The 17,200-nt window shown below is 39.7% G+C and overlaps 1 long non-coding RNA gene across 1 annotated transcript; it reads right to left on the bottom strand.

Moving 5' to 3' along the window:
* Positions 1-10,165: 10,165 nt before the first annotated feature.
* LOC117356013 lies at positions 10,166-10,679 on the bottom strand. Its single transcript, XR_004538511.1, has 3 exons — positions 10,610-10,679; positions 10,322-10,465; positions 10,166-10,212 (listed from the first exon to the last, which is right to left on the bottom strand). It is a non-coding gene; the product is annotated as an uncharacterized LOC117356013 (long non-coding RNA).
* Positions 10,680-17,200: the final 6,521 nt, after the last annotated feature.

Raw genomic sequence — 17,200 nt, forward strand, 5'->3', positions numbered from 1 at the left:
AACATGGACGGATGAAATATTTATAATAAAAGATGTTTTAAACAGGGGTCAGAGAACAATATACAAGATACAGGATTACGATAGCGAAGCTATACAAGGTTCTTTTTATCCTGAAGAATTACTAAAAGTCAAGCCTCTAGAGGACAGAATATACCATATCGAAAAGGTTCTAAAAGTAAAAGGAGGGGGTAAGAACAAAATTTGTCTCGTGAAATGGAAGGGGTGGCCTGATAAATTTAACAGTTGGGTGAAGGCCTCAGAGATTCAAGACATCTGATTTTGTCTTTTGAAGCAGCACAGAGAGAGAAAAAAAACAAAATGAATGACGGTGGCTTTTATATCACATTGCCTAGCAATGCTTCGGCAGCTATGTTTCCCCATAATACCAGCTCTAATTTCACCATACAAATAGCTAGGCCTTTGGACTTACAGGGTCCATGGGAAGCGGGGCTGGTGGAAATACAATACCCACATACTTGGGAAAATATTAAGGAAGACATAAAGTACGTTGTCACCTCTGCAGAAGGAAATGTATGCCAATTTACAATCCAGAGAGGATATTATGCGACCTTGGGGAGGTTATTGGATACCATGAATCATGACATTAGAAGCGCCTATGAGTCTGAGAGACTGCCGAGAATCATATATGACCCCAATACGCGAAGAATTCATGTAAAATCAGAGGATAAGTCTGTTATTTCTGCAAGGGGTGATTTGGCAACCATTTTGGGGGTAAAGGCTAACGTTAATACAAGGCTTTCTCATTTCCCAGCAAATATCGAGGCCGGCTTTAATACCCTCTACGTGTACACCGATATTGTAGAGCACCAGTTAGTAGGTGACCATTTTGTACAACTGTTGCGCTGTGTTCCAGCTCTAGGGTCAGCGGATAAGTTTATCACCCTCACGTATGATAAACCGCACTATGTACCTGTGAACAAGCAGCACATCGATACCATCACATTTGAAATAAAGACGGATCAGAACAGGAACGTCTCATTTCGTTACGGGAAGGTGATCCTTAAGCTTCACCTGCGGCCCAGGAAGACTGTTGTGTTTTAAAATGTTGGTGTCTAAAGATTACGGAGACCCCAAAGCATACAAAAATTATTACACAGCACAAGCTGGTTATGGACTTTCAGGATATCACGGAGCCCCTGTCATGTACGGTGCCGGTGTAGGTGGCGTATTTCGTAGTCTCTTTAGAAAAGCAATACCGCTTTTGAGAAGGGGTTTTGAAATTATTAAACCACATGTGAAAGTAGCCGCAAAAAACATAGCTAAAGATGTCATGGGCCATGTCGCAACAACCGTTCTAAATAAAATAAACCATTCCGCAGAGCAGGCGGGGTCGGGACTGGCTGTGGTTAGACGGGCTGTTAAAAGAAAGAGGACCCACCCTCAAGAGATTCTGCAAGGACCTCCAAAACCTTTTAAAAGAAAGAAACCTCAAGGTAACAAATCACAGAAGCTATCCAGCGGATCCAAGAAGAGAAGGACCTGTTCTACGAAACGTGATATATTCTAAAATACCATGGCTTTTGTACACAACGGCTCTGAAGAATGCGTTAAATCAGAACTAGATCTGTTTGAGCTATCCCCAACCCAAACCAGTATCGAAAAAAGCATCTATGTGGAAATACCACCATTATCAGCTTTATCGGAAACAGCACCTTTGGACTTCTACATAGCGGGACACAGTGAAGACTACATTGATTTAAACAACACTCTCCTGCATCTGACCTGTAAAATTGTGAAAGAAGACGGTTCAGACATTGACACAGCCGCCAAAGTAGCCCTGGTAAACTACCCGATTGCATCTATTTTTAGCCAATTGGATGTTACCCTGGGAGACCAGCTGATTAGTCAGAGTAATAACTGTTACCCCTACAGAGCCCTCATAGAGCTGCTCCTCAATTATGGTGAAGGAGCCCTCAAATCACAGTTCACAAGCGGCCTGTTTTATAAGGATACAGCTGAACATCACGACGTTAGAGATATAGGTGCACGTAATGTGGGTTTTACCGAAAGGGCTCACTTTACAGCATCTAGCCACAAGGTGGAACTGTTGGGACATTTACACAGCGATCTATTTTTTCAAGAAAAGCTACTTATCAATGGCGTAGATCTTAAAATAAAACTGTCATGTAACAAAAACTCTTTCTGTTTAATGAGCGGTGATGCTGACCAAAATTATAAACTCCTTATCTTAAACGCTGCCCTCTTTGTAAAGAGAGTTAAAGTGGCCCCTGGAGTGCGCTTGGGACATGCTGAAGCTCTACTGAAAGCTAACGCTAAGTATGCGATAGACCGTGTGGGGTTGAAGGTGTTTAGCATACCGGCCGGCGCCCGTGTGACTAATCAGGAAAATCTATTTTTGGGGCAGTTACCAAAGCTCATCGTGTTGGGCTTTGTGGATAACGACGCTTTCAGTGGTAATTACGCTAAAAACCCTTTCAATTTTAAACATTACGATATTAATTTTGCAGCTCTGTATGTAGATGGTGAACAAGTACCCGGAAAACCTCTACAACCTGACTTTGAAAATGGAAATTGTGTGAGAGAATATATGCAGCTTATTCAAGCGACCGGTAAACACCTGAAAGACAACGCCCTCCTGGTTGATCGTCAGGAGTTTTACAAAGGTTATATGCTGCTAGCCTTTGACCTATCGCCGGACCAGGAGTGCGCTGACCACTACTCGCTGATCAAAACCGGTAACCTGCGGGCTGAAATACGTTTTGCCAGAGCTTTACCTCACACTGTGAACATGATTGTGTATGGGGTTTTCGACAACGTGATAGAAGTTAATCATAGAAGGAATGTTCTTTTTGACCATTCTTGAACATGAACACCGTACAGATCTTCCGTGTTTTAAAGAAGGACTCCTGTGTTGCAGAATCTTTTTTAGATGTACTGCCCAGTGACTGGTTAACAGGATTAGAAATACTAAGGAGACCTGTGGAAATTGTCGTGAACACACACCCACACAACCTACCAGGTGAACACTGGTTGGCCCTCTATGTGACCGGGGACGGAACAGGATAATTTTTTGATTCTTACGGACAACCACCGGATAGTTTATTCTTTCCTAACAGCATTATGAACTTTTTCAATAAACACTGTAAAGCTGTATTATATCATGATAGACAGTTACAGCACCCGCTGTCTGAGGCCTGTGGCTATCACTGTGTGTTTTTTTTACATCATCGCTGTAAAGGGCAACCTTTTGAAAATATTTTAGAAATGTATTCTGAAGATTTAATGCAAAATGATGAAATGGTACTGAAATTTGTAAAAAATAAAAAACAAGTCTTGTGTAGACCTTTTCAAAACCCATTTCATACACCCCAGGGCTGTGTTTCCTACCATGAATGTCATGCTGTTTCTAAATAAAATAAAAAAAGTAAACCTTAAAATCAAAATGTCTGCAGTCTTTTATTTTCATTTTTAAAAAACATTATTTTATTGAAGATATGTTTTTATACACTCAACCACCGGTAACTGGGTAATAATTTACGTCTTTTATGAGGAAGGAGTTCTTTGGTCTTGGCAGGTTTTGTATATAGTTCAGGAACCTTCATAGCTGGGCTCTCCTTGAGGCGTAACAGTACCTCTCTGTTGGCTGCGTTACATACAACCGAGGAAGGCATATTTAATTGAGCTAAGGTTTGCATAAACTCCCCCCAGCCTAGGGGCCTTCTTTGCTCTGAAAGAGCATGGGTCTGCGTAACACTGCGAACGAGGTCGAGCAGGTTAGAACCACTGATAGGTGTTCCTTGGTATACAAATGTACCATCTCCCACCCAGGATGCAACACTTTTGTTTTTTGACAATTTGTTAAGCAGGACTTCGGCATTTTTCCTATAGCGCGTATTGATGCTGTTTAACACTTCTTGAACCACAGAGTCGGGTGGTATACTATTTTCTGGAGCGGGGGTTGTTGAAGCATCAACCGGTCCCTGTAGAGACACATTTAGCTTTTCTTTTTCCATATCCCTTTGTCTGTTCAACACGAGATAACGTTGTAACACTTCTGAATAACGTTTAACTTTTTCATGGTCGGACATACCAGGGCTCTGCAGTATGTTTTTCATTTCCTCGTCTAACCTAAGTATGGTTGAGGTTCTAATATTTTCTTCCCGGTCTACAGGGTTTCTCAAGCGCTCAAGTTGTTGACTAGGGACCAGGTACATTTTTTCAGCGTGATGCATCAGCGGTTTGTCAGAAGACCCGTTATCAACGGTATAGCAAAACTTAACAAGGGCCCTATAAATCCGCCCGATTGTTTCACCAACTGCTTCTTTTTTTTCTTAAGGGTTAATCTTTTATCACCCAGTCTTTTTATGGCGTGACGCTTCCCTTTTAAAACTTTTATCTGGTTTTGTGAAAGCGGGATGTTACCTTTTAGGGTGTTGAGAGCGATTTCAGCTATAGCAGCCACCAAATCATCAGAGGCTGTATTCAGGATGACTTTTCTGTGCTGCGACGAGGCTTGGACTAAAAGTTTTAAAAGGGGCAGGTTTCTCTTTACGCTGCTAGACATGTTACCTGAGACACGCCCCAACGTATATTGTGACCAGCCAGATATTCTACCTGCTCAGGTCCCAGTTAGGACAGAGAAGAAAGTGGAAGAAAAGAAATCCTGGAGAGGAATTGGGAAGGGACAAGTAGTTACTGAACATAATAATAGCACTGTCCACCGGGGGAGCCCAGGAGGCCCTTGGAACACTGCCAGGGCTGACAAAGCAGGGCGTTACCCCAAGGTACTTAAACCTGTGTGTAAGAACAGAGAGGGAAGCCAGCTAGGGAGGAGGTTTAATCCTTTCCTCCCTAAAGAATCCTCTCAGTCAAGCAGGAGCAATGGCCCCGTTCCAATGGAGGTGTTAGAGGAAGGTCAGGTTGAAGATCTTGTGTTCCATGGAGAGTTACCTATGGAATTGGAGGAAGGTTGGTCAGAATTTGCTCCTCAAGTCCCTGAAGCAATGCAGGTGGACTTTGCCTCCATTTCCAAACAGTGAGTGTGATTTTGGGATGCTGGACTGTTTAGTGAATGGTTTTTTTTTCTTTTTACAAGCTTGGGAGTGATTAATGGGGAGAGGTTTTGCTGTTATCCTGGGTGGGAATTGTGAGAGTCAAACTAATGACTGTTTGTTTGCAAAACCTATCACTCCCTGGTTTTTTGTTTTTTTTTGGCAATATATGAAACTAGCCAGAGGCTTGTAGAAACTGTGGCACTTCTGGGAGGTGAAGATAAATGCCTAAGACTGTATTGTTGCTTTGTTTTTTGTTTGATTTTGAAAATTGCCTGCTTTAGTAGCAGTCTGGGTTTGGATTGAGTTGGACTACAAACCCTGGGCACAGCTGAAGTGTCCTCAGTTCTGAAGACAAAGCAAAGACTGGTTAGTATACTGGCTTTGCCCTATTTGAATTGTTTCTCTTGGTGGGAGGAAGCTGCTTGAACATTCTGACCAATGTAGCAAACGTTTGAAGAAAACTACTTACCTGAATTCAGGAAGAATAAATATGTTTATGTTTTTTTGAAGAAATAGATGATAATGACTTTGTGTTGTTTTTTGATTCCATCTTGGAATCCGGTCCTGCAGGGTGGCTCCAGTCCGGGCCACACGTCTGGGTGCTATTAGTGAGAGGTGCCATTGTGATGGATATACAGAACTGTTTTGCATTACAGTGGGCCACAATATGAAGGGATCTGGTTATGTATTCACAGCCTTTTACGGGTTGATTGTGGTTTTACACAATATACCGTTGTCCAGTCTGGCGGGAAAATATCCGTTCTCAATCTGTAAGCCTCAGGCGTTGTGGTATTTAAGTCCACACAGAGATAGCCGTACGGCTTTCTGGTGGCATCCTCGAAGGCTTCTAAAAAGAATTGTGATTTTCCAGGGTACATCTGCCTAGCTAGAATGGCTACCTGTAACTTATCTCTAGGATTCTTAAAGAGAACCATGTATTTGGTGTTTAAAGTTATAGTTCGGCTTGTTTTACCCTGGCAGAAAACATTCTGAACTATATATATGATGCTCAGGTTTCTGTGATGTACGTACTTAGTAAAGGCATTCTCTATTTCACCGCTTTTACAGGCAGAATCCATTAGATCATCTATAATAACCAAGTTTACTTTATGGGTTGGAAACATTCGGTCATCGTTAAAAGTATCAGGCAAAATGTCCGTAAAAGTAATAAAAGGATATTTATTTAACATTTCTTTATACAAAGGCTGCCAACAACTATAACACCAAACAATATTGTCAGGCATGACAGACAATACACGGCCAGCGTGTTCTAACAGTTTTTTAACAAAGAAGCTCTTGCCTGAATTGGACGGTCCTGCTAATATACAAGAGAAAGGGTGCGACCAGCGGGCATCCACCGTTCTAGTATCCGTAGGGTAGTGTGCTGAACCCATCCTCCTCCTTCACTCTTTTGTCATACACAACTTGCTGTGTTTTTTTAATCACACCGGTCTCTATAGCCCACCTCTTTTTGTTTCTTATAATACCGGTTTGTTGCACCCCTATCTTTTTTTGGGATAAACCCTCTGCACCCGGTTTGTAGTCAAAAACTAGATCTTTTAAACTAGTAAAATTGATTTTCTGGCTGTTTTCTACATTTAAAGTTATCCCTTTCACTTTCATACAGGTCTTTCCACTTGTCAGTTTGTAACCGTATGTTTTAGGCCCCGCTGATACATACTCAGTTATATGTTCATCGGCAGGTATCTCACTGGTGAGCTCCCCTAAATAATCGCCCAGAGGGGGGTTCCAGTCACCTTCGCGGCTCACAAATATCACAGAATCTGTATCATGGTACAGACAACGTTCTTGTAGATTGTCTAGAAGTTTGTACAACTCTAAACGCGCATAGGCTGTTGTAAAACAGGCTATGAAAACATTAGTGTTACCGGGCAAAGTAGTGCGGTCTTTTGAGTGCTTCCAAGACACGCAGGCTGTTTCATCATCGATAAAGTCACACGATGAAACCTCAAATTCAGGGGAAAACAGATATTTAAAGAGATCATCAGGCTCTCTGACAATGCTAACGGTAGGCAGGTTTTCTTCCTTTGACCAAATTTCCCCCACAGAGAATTTAAGAAAAGTTTTGCTATTTGGCGTTTAGCAGGGTTTAACTGAATATGGTCTGCCCGCAAAAGTACACCTTCTTTTCTATAGAAATCAGAGATGTACATGTTTTGTTTTTCTGTATCATTGCACCACCGGGGGTAGTCAGAAGCCTCTTGTTTTTGACAGAGGTGTATTTTGATGTATTCAGAAAAGAGACTGTCAGATTTTTGCTCGAAATGCCAGATTTCATAGATTTCAACAACCACATAACCTTTTGCAATGGCAACATCCATCTCCACCGTGCACCAAGTCCCCACGAAAGCTCTCTCCTCATCCATATGGGCACACGTTTCTGGTTGCCGTGCGTCGGCACACGTACGGCACAAAGGAAACATAAGCTTACCCCCCACCCTGACAGGTAACACTGGGAAAAAGAGCTTTCTTGGAGGATATACTTTTGCTTTTATAAAACCAAAGTAATTTGTGGGTGGATCAAAGTTGTCATAAATGATTTGCGGATGGCCTGTTGGATATTCCTTTGTTTTATTGACAAATGGGTATAGGCTGGTAAAATCGTAATAGTGTATTTTTTTCCCCAGGTTTTGTTTTGTAGTATAGAGAAACAGCATTTGTTCTACCCCCAAAAAGGGCATCTCGTGGGGCCAAGGGTTGCGGTAATGCAGCACTAGCCAGGAAGTCTGCACAGCCCCTATCATTTTCTTTGACCATCCGCTTCCACTCATGCTCCCACAGACTTACGACCTTGAAGCCCAGGCTTTCCAGGTAGGCTGTCTTTAGCTGCTTTTTGTAATAAAGAGAGCCATAGGTCGTGGCTGCTACAGGATTCTGGTCTTTATCATTATAGCAGACCGGACAGTCGTGATAAATTCAAAAGCTGTTTCTACCCCATCAATGACAGCGTAACTGTCAAGAAAATAAGACCCCACCTTTCTTTCACCCCCGTTCAGAGCATGCATGATCTGTATATTTTGTGCAGCCTCTTGAAACAGCAACCATTGAATAGAGGGGGATGAATATCTCTTTTTGTGTCTGTGATAGTTATCCGGGGGGATGAGCGCCACGGTCTTGGGTTCTAAAAACATAAATCTGAACATGGCCATACATACAGAGGCTAGGGTTATATATTGGAAAGGGTCTAAACAATTCATTAGAATTTCTGAAGTACCCTCACGTTCTACAACCACATCTTTCTGTGTCATTTTCATGATTTCTGCTCTGTAGAGAACACATGCCTGACAGTAATAAGCCAACTCTTTTTGCAAATCAAACGTCTTGTGCTGGTTGTCCTTGTACCATTTTAAAAATTCCTCTTTTTCTTCAGGCATCATGTTTCTCACACCATAATGCTCCTTATCCGGCATACACCCCACATAGTTTTGATTTTCCTGAGTATTAAAAAAATGCGGGAAATAACCCTTACAGCCTGGAAAACCTAAGGCCTTTGGAAGTTTGCTAAGTTTCATAGGTAGGAAATTTAGAGAGTCTATGAAACGAATAGCTAAAGGTTCTACTGTGATTTGTAAAAGCTTACCACCTTGAACCAACAGATCTGTGTCCATCTTTTCCTTTAACAGTTGGCTAAGAACCAAATACCCATCATAGCCTTTGGCATTATGGGCTATGAAGGTATAGTCTTTAAATTTTTTGTCACAAAAAACCTGTATAAAAGCAAAAATACACTCAAGACCCTTGAATTCCCATTTTCTTGTTTCGTACAAGTCCTCGGCATATATGAAATTAGGAATGTGCCAGCCCGTTTCCTGCATACATTCGCAATCGTAAATAATATACTTTTCAGATGTTTTGAGTTTATCGATGGGTGTCATAAAACATAAGTGTATGTCATCACCGTTTAAGGGTTCACGGCATAGCTTACACATCCTACCCTTACATTTATGTTTTTCGTTCACATAGGACTCACATTTCAGACACAGTGTTTTAGATAAACACTCCACTTCTTTTTTCTGCACCAGCTGCATATGTCTATCTAAACAGTCTTTAGAGTGACAACACATCTTGCAATTAGGACACCTCTGCTGTATACCGTCATTGTTCAAACATGTCTGTGTCGAACAAAGACGGCACCATAATGTACAGGAGTGGTCGTGACTATAGGGCTTCTGGCAAAAAGTACAGAAATTACGCTCCCCATAGAATTTTTTGACATCGGTTATGCTGTAGAAATGATCGTCATGTAGCAATAAGAAAACCGTTTTTGGATAAATGGGCTGGTCTGATGTTTTAAAGCAACACCACGAGTTTGTATAAAACACAACTCTTATATTTATCTTTAAATGTTGTTCTATGGTTGCTACATCATCGAGCATGACTTTTTTATGTACCGACCACCCCAAATCATTATGTAGCTTTTCAGCACCTATTAACAGTTCAGCATCTGTGAGTTTTACGGGGGATATAAGGGCTGTAAGGCTATCGGCAAAACACAGGTTATTGCCTGTGTTATTCAAATCTATTAAATACATCCTTTTTTTCTGCAAAATCTGGCTAAACAGTATAGATTTTAACACCCTACGACCCCCACCACCCTTGTTTCTTATTACAAGTACAACAACACGGAATAAATCACAGACCTGTATTTCTCTGTGACTTTGAAGGAGTTTAGCAACCTGGTCTAAGAAATCATCAGCATCTAGCGATTCGGGATTTAATTTACCAGAAAACAAGGAGTTGTGAAAAAGTGACGAATGTAGGTGCACTTGTACGTAGTCACCGGGCAATACTCTGTTGCTAACATCGTCCAGGATATGTTGAATGCCTTGGCGTATAGCATTTTGAGCATCACTTAATGATGTTATCTTGTCTAAATTAATGAAACAAAATTCTTCTGAATAAAGCACACCATGAAACTTGTCCAGTTTACGATCCCATCTTTTCACAAATTGGACATAGTTGATTGGTTCTGAATCTTCAGAAGGACCTAATGCACCCTTATTTGAACCATCCTCTGACACTTTGCTGCTATCAGAATAATTATCAACTTCATAACATTCTCCTTCTTCTGTGCTGTCCGGCTGTGCTTCTGTGCTGTTAAACTTTTCTGTCGGCTTCACGGTATCTGCTTGTGACTTTCTAACATTTTCCCGATCTACAATTTATAACATAGCATAATCGTTAATACTTTTTCCCCATCAACCATTATAAAAGTAATAACATTTTTTTTTACACTAGTCTCCTTACAAAATCAGAATACTTACTATTTCGTTTATCTTTTGGTTTCCTGTAAGCAGCTTTGGACTCTGGTTCCCCGTGTAAGAAGCTTTTACTATGCGATCTTTTCCTGTTATACTTTTCCGTCAGGTTCATGGTATCTGCTTGCGACTTTCTAACATTTTCCCGATCTACAATTTATAACATAGCATAACCGTTAATACTTTTTCCCCACCCTTGAGGATCTGACTGCCTAATATTTTCTTGATCAACCATTATAAAAGTAATGACATTTTCTTTTAACCCTAGTCTCCTTACAAAACCAGGATACCTACTATTTCGTTTATCTTTTGGCTTCCGGTAAGGAACCGGTTGTTGGTTAGAACTTGTCTATGTAGAAGATGTCGGCTCTCCAGCCGTTTCTTGGTCTAATCATAACGAAAAAAAGAATGTTTTGTAGATGCTGTTTTTAAAAACCAACATATGTGCCAGATAATACATTTGTCACTTACTGTTTAATATCTGTTGTCTTTTTCTGGTAAGAGATAGTTTATTTCTACCATCAGATCCCCGTTCCTGTTTTTAAATGCAATGATAGATTCAGAGAAAGAAAAAATGATGTCCCTAAAACCAAAAATAAAGGCCCCTTTTCTACTCACCATGTTAGCAGTTGATGTATCTGGGGTCCGGTGTAGCACCCACAAAAACCAGAATGCTTGCTGGTCTTCTCATAGTTTATTTTATACACTTACACCCCCCTCTATAGAGGTTATACATTCACAAAGGCTTTATTGTATGTCTAAGGCCTCTGCTAGAGCTTGTTTGTCTTGGTTAGTCATTTTAGATACCAAAACGACCCCTACGTGTCTAGAGCCTAGTTCCTTATAACCTGTCACACCTTCTATTGTTTTAGTTTGGGCTGATAATACATTTCTAAAACACACCACACATTTTATAATTTTTTTAAGAAAATCTTTATTTTACAACAATAAAATGTTTAAACTTTTATACAAACAAACATACCGTTACACACTGTATTTCCCACAATCACGAGAATAAAAAAACAAAACATGTTTTAAAAAGCATTTCTTTTGAAGAATGATTTATAATCGGTGTCACGGATTAAATCATTTACAATCTCTACATATGCACCATCTCTCATGAAATTGACCAATCTATTGAGTAGTCGTGGCCGGTTTATAGAGGTCTTAATATCTCTGATTAAATCAATGATTATATTAATGCTTTCATTACAAAGCATCAATATTTTCATTTTATAGCCTACAAAAGTGACTACATTTACCACACGTCCTAGGCATAGCATGTCACAAGTTTTTTTGAGTTTCTGCTGTATTTCCTTATGTCCCCTTATGTCCCTTATGTCAAGCAATCGTGATGTTTTTGCCCACCAGCACGTATTAAGCAGGCTCCACAATCTTCATCCTTCACGCCTTGCAGACATTTATTTAGAATGCAGTATACAGCCACCTTTATAACTGATTTAAGTTCTGTTGGTGTTTTGGAAAGACCTATGCCGGTCCACAGTCCATAATCACAAGAATCTTCAGGTTTACGCTCATTCACCGCTGGTTCTCTTTGAAACGAGCAGAAAAAACACAAACATGATAGATTTATCATCGGCATGTACACCATGTCCACAGGTTTCTGTGATCGTGAAGATCCGCCACTTCCCTACAAAAAAAACAAACAAACATACAGAAATAAATTTTCCTTTTTAAAACGCATGAACACATTCAGCTTCATAAACCCTTCAACGACCCCTGGTAATACAAAGTGCATGTGTGTCTCTCTCTCTTACCGTGGAAGATCCTGGCTTTTCCAACATGTCTGTTGCTTCGGCTTCAGCAGCGGCTTCATAAAATTCAATATCTGAAGTATTATCCTCTGGTTGTTCATAGCCTACATCTTCATTTTCTGTGTCTGAATCATATAGCTTTTGAGCATCTGGAAACTCTTGTATTTCAGAATCTGTTAATTCGTGCGTATGCTCCCCGGTATCTGCCGTCACGTCAATCGGTTTTTCAGCCGCTGAGTAACCCTCTTTCTCTGCATTACAGTCTTTAAGAAAGTTATGAGGCCTCTTGGTAGGCCTTTTTTCAGTTACCTGCGTGTTAAAGGGATCCATATTTTCTTTGTCTGATTCGTACAGTTTTTTGGTCTTTGGGTAACCCTCTTTTTCTACATCACGATCTTTAAGAAAGTAACTCAATCTACGAGCCTTCGTGACAGTCATTTTGCTTGACGGCTTGAGAACCTTTATTTCTGTTGCTAACAGCTGTGAGAACTTTTTATTTCTGATGTTAACAGCTGTTAAAGATCTAAGACATACGTCATTATGACAACACCAGGGGGACCGGGACAGGTATAAACACACCTCCTCCCTCTCCCCCCTTGACTTTATCAAGAAGGATGAACCAATGAGCTGTAAGTCCTGTTAAATCTTTCCACTACAGCTGCTTTAACAGGATTGTAAAATATCTCCACATTTTGGATTTTAAAGTCCTGTTAAATCTTTCCACTACAGCTGCTTTAACATCATTATGGGTCACAAAATGGCTAACACCTTTTTGTTTTAATAATTTCTTCAGAGACTTATTTAAAAATTCTTTACCCTTGTCTGTTTGAAGTTTTTCAGGTGTACGTCCTAAATTAAATATTGTTTCAAAGGCTTCAGTGACTTCATGACCGGTTTTTGTTTTTAAAGAAAAGACCCATGCATATTTTGACAGGATATCTATTACCGTTAAGATGTATTTTTAACCGTTGTTATAACGGGCAAAGGCTGACATGTCGAGTAAGTCACTTTGCCACTGTCTGTCAACTTCTGACACAATTGTTTTATTTCTTTTAAAATGGATTCTAGCCGGTCTGTGTAAATTGTATGCATTTTGACCGGTGATCCAATCCACCACATCTTTTCTCCGGACTGTTATATCACTCTTTTTAGCCGCTTGAAGTAGAGGGTTAATGCCTCCATAGCTTCCTGCCGCGTATGGATCATAATAAATTTGCTTCAATAAAGATTTCTTCATAGCTCTGCCTTTTTAACAGAGCCCTGTTAGGTGACAGCTGCTTTTGTTTTTTTTTGTTTTTCAGATTGTTAAGACAACAGTAGGGGGCCGGGACAAGTTCAGACATGTTTAAACACACCTCCACCTCTCTCCCCCCTTGGCTTTATCAGGGGAGGGTTGCTGCAAGGGGCTTATCAGCTGTTACCATGGCAATAGGGGAGCTGGCCCATTAACCATTAGCTCAGAATTCCTACTGAAAAGTGTGTTAAAAGCAAATGCAACCTTTTCTCGTTTGTTTCTGCCCCTGCTCTGTTTTAAAAGCAGGAAAGATTTTGTGAATGCCTTTTGTTTTGTGATCTGCTCTATCCGTGAGCTCTTAAACCCTGTCTTTTAACTAAAAACTGTTAAAATAAAGACGCTTCTTTTCTGGCCACATCATTTCCAGGTGGGGGGTTTTGACTAAGTCTGTTTCCCCTATTTCCGCCTACGTGGTCAGAAAAGCGCATTTCCGCCGCGTCATTTACTCTATTTCCGCCTACGTGGCCAGAAAAGCGCATTTCCGTCGCTTCATTTACCCTATTTCCGCCTATGTCATCAGAAAAGCGCATTTCCGGTAGGGGCAGGCACTCCCATTTCCGGTGATGTCATCAGAAAGCGTATTTCTGGGGTTAAACACGCCCCCATTTCCAGTGATGTCATCAAAAAGTGCATTTCCGGGGTGGGGCATGAGAGGGCGGGGCAATGGGAGGGGGCGGGGCTTGAGGGGTGGGGTCATGGGGGGTGGGGCCATGGGCGGGGCTACCACCATTCATTCCTATGGGAGGGGCGGGGCTTAGGTGATGAGTGGGGTGGGGTCATGGGCAGGGGCGGGGCCATGGGCGGGGCTACCACCATTCATTCCTATGGGAGGGGCGGGGCATGGGCAGAGACTAAGGCGGGGCAATGGGCAGGGCTCAACCCAGAAGTGAACGCTGATTGGTCGATCCTTATCTCTGACAGCTGTCAATCATTTTGACATGAGGTGTACCCATTATACTACTACAGATTTATCTGTTCTTGCAAGCATCAACATGGTAGCACAGTATAGAAAATTTACAGCCTGTTTTACAAAGCCGCGGAAGCGGCTGCCATGTGGCAACAGCCCCGAAGCCCTTTAAATCTCTATGGGCTTCGGGGCCGTTACCAAGCAGCAGCCAGTAACACGGCTTTGTAAAACAGGCCCTTAGTCCTAAATGCTTTATCTAATCCAATACTAATCTAATCCAAAAGTTTTATTCCATAAGTACCTTGTAAGTTTTATACAGATCACATAAGAAGCCAGGAATGCCTGGGAAAATATACATTTGACCTTTTCATAATGTACAGGCCCATAAAAACATTTTACTATAACTTGACCTTTAATGAAACACATATTTTTCAAATAACTATGTTTTTTAAACTCTCTGAAACAAAAGATATCTATTAAAATATCTAAATTCCACTGGTAAGTCATTCCACATTTTTGTTGCTACAAAGTAAAAAAGAAGACTGAAAAATATTTTTAAATCTGGTTGGTAAATGCAAAAGGTAGGCTTAGTGAAATCTTTACTAAGGTCAATAAGTAACCATATTTTTCCAGAAAAAGACCTTAGAATAACATATTATAACAATTCATAGACCTCAGTGGTGTAACTGTGTGAAAATCAAGTTTCAATACACAAAATATAGATTTTCACACAGTTACACCACTGAGGTCTATGACTTGTTATAATATATTATTCTAAGGTCTTTTCTGGAAAAATATGGTAAATGCAAAGCCAGAACATCTCTCAACCTTATAACATTATCATGGATTTAAAAAATAATTAATGAAAGCAAGTATTGAGGATCCATACCATGTAATATCTTGAAAATAGTAACACAAACTTTAAAATAAATTAACCAACCCTCTTTGCTAATTTAATGTATTGGCTTTGATGTCGCCCACTGTTAGGAGCCACTCAGATTAAATGTGTAGCCTTTTTTACGGAAATTATCCAACTCAATTTGGGAAGCAATATCAGAATTACATTCTTCATTAGGTAACCAGATCTAGAACTTAACAACTCAGTGCTCAGGAGTCTTGTTAGAATCTTCCAAAATACAACAAAAGGTTGAAAAACTTGAAAAAGAAGTAATAGCTCATGGGAAAGAGATGGAAGTATTAGGAGCTCAAAACCAGCTCCTTATAAAGAAAAATGGAAATATTAACTTTAATCTTGAAATGCTTGAGAATGTTACAAGGCAACAGAACTTAAGGTTAATTAACTTTCCCAAATTAACCACAATGTCAGGTTTGAAATTGTTGAAAAGATATTTAGTAGATGTTTTGAAGATACCTCAAGCATTCTTTCCACCTATTTCAAAAATTTACTGTCTTCTGGAAAGAAAAAAATCTGTTGAAGACCAACAAGATCCTGAATTTAATTTACTGGACTTGACAATATCTTAGAAAAGTCAGACTCTGAACAAGTGTCTTTAGGTACACTATTTGTACAATTAGCCTTAAATTCAGAAAGGGACTGGTTACTAAAAATGTTTTTTTAAACATAAAGATAAACTTTTCCTGAATCAAAAGATAAGAATGTATCCTGATGTAGCTAGAACAACCCCAAAAAAGAAGAATCAATTTCTAATTTTGCAGCCCCAGGTTATAAAACTGGGTGCTACCTTTGTACATAGATTTCCTTGCAAATTTCTTGTTAATTACAAAGGAATTAGATATACCTTTTTTTGAATCCTCCCAGTTATCTAGATTTATTTCAGGTAAAGAAGTGATTACTGCTAGCACACCAATTGAAGAACAAGAAGTATTCTCGTAGTTAGTAAATTAGGTTTCACTCAAGCACTCATTGGTTTACTTTAAATAATCTTGTAATTACAGTATAATGGGATCCGATTGTTTCTTTGACTTTCTCCCCCATCAATAGTGGACTGAAATAACAGAATAAAGGGAGAATATTTGCCTTAATTTCTAATTGTATAAAATTATTATGTTTGTTTCTGTTTAAACTGAATGATTTTGTGATCATGGAAAAATTAAACTTTATTTTTTTTTAAAAAGGGAATTATCCAAACTTTTTTAAAGCATGCTAAGCCTTCAAAGAAGTCTCTTGACAAAGTATTCAAAGGCAAGGAAGTAACACTCCAAATGAAGATCAGACTTGTCCATGCACTCATTTTCTCAGTGGTCAATTACAGATGCAAAAGTGGACACTATGGAAACAAGAATGAACGAAAATTAACTCAATAAGATAACACTCTTTTCAGCTACAGTGGTAAAATAACACTCAGAATTTAGGAAATTGGTTGGTTGAGCTGAGAACTTTTCAGCACCCCCTCGTATCTAACATTGCTCCCCAAATGTTTAAATCTGTCTCCACAGGAAAGCTAGATCAATTAATTATCAAAGTCTGACACAAAGCTTTCCCCTTTTGAATTAAATGACAAAAAATTACCGTAGCTTTATCTAAATTCAATTTTAACTTATATGCAGCTCATTTCATTTCTGGAATTTTACATTGTAAATTAATTACTTTTAATTAAAATGTAATGGATCCTTTCAGTTCATACTGTGTTACATATTTTGAAGATGCCAAAAAAGAGTATATATTGCATTGCAGCCAACTGTTTGTCCTTCCTTCATAATCACAACAAAGTCAGAGCATGTTCAATATAATTCCTGTACTCACATTCTAGATTTAGAGGAAAGGAGAGAGAAAGGGAATAGAAAAGAGACTTTGTAGTAAACATGAGGAATGGCTTAATGGTAGAGGTGGTAGGATCAAATCCCACTGTTGCTCCTTCTAACCCTGGGCAAGTTGCTTAATCCTCCATTGTACTGGGTACAAAATAAGTACCTGTGTACATGTAAAC

Source organism: Geotrypetes seraphini, chromosome 2 (assembly GCF_902459505.1).
Source record: "Geotrypetes seraphini chromosome 2, aGeoSer1.1, whole genome shotgun sequence".
Taxonomy (NCBI): domain Eukaryota; kingdom Metazoa; phylum Chordata; class Amphibia; order Gymnophiona; family Dermophiidae; genus Geotrypetes; species Geotrypetes seraphini.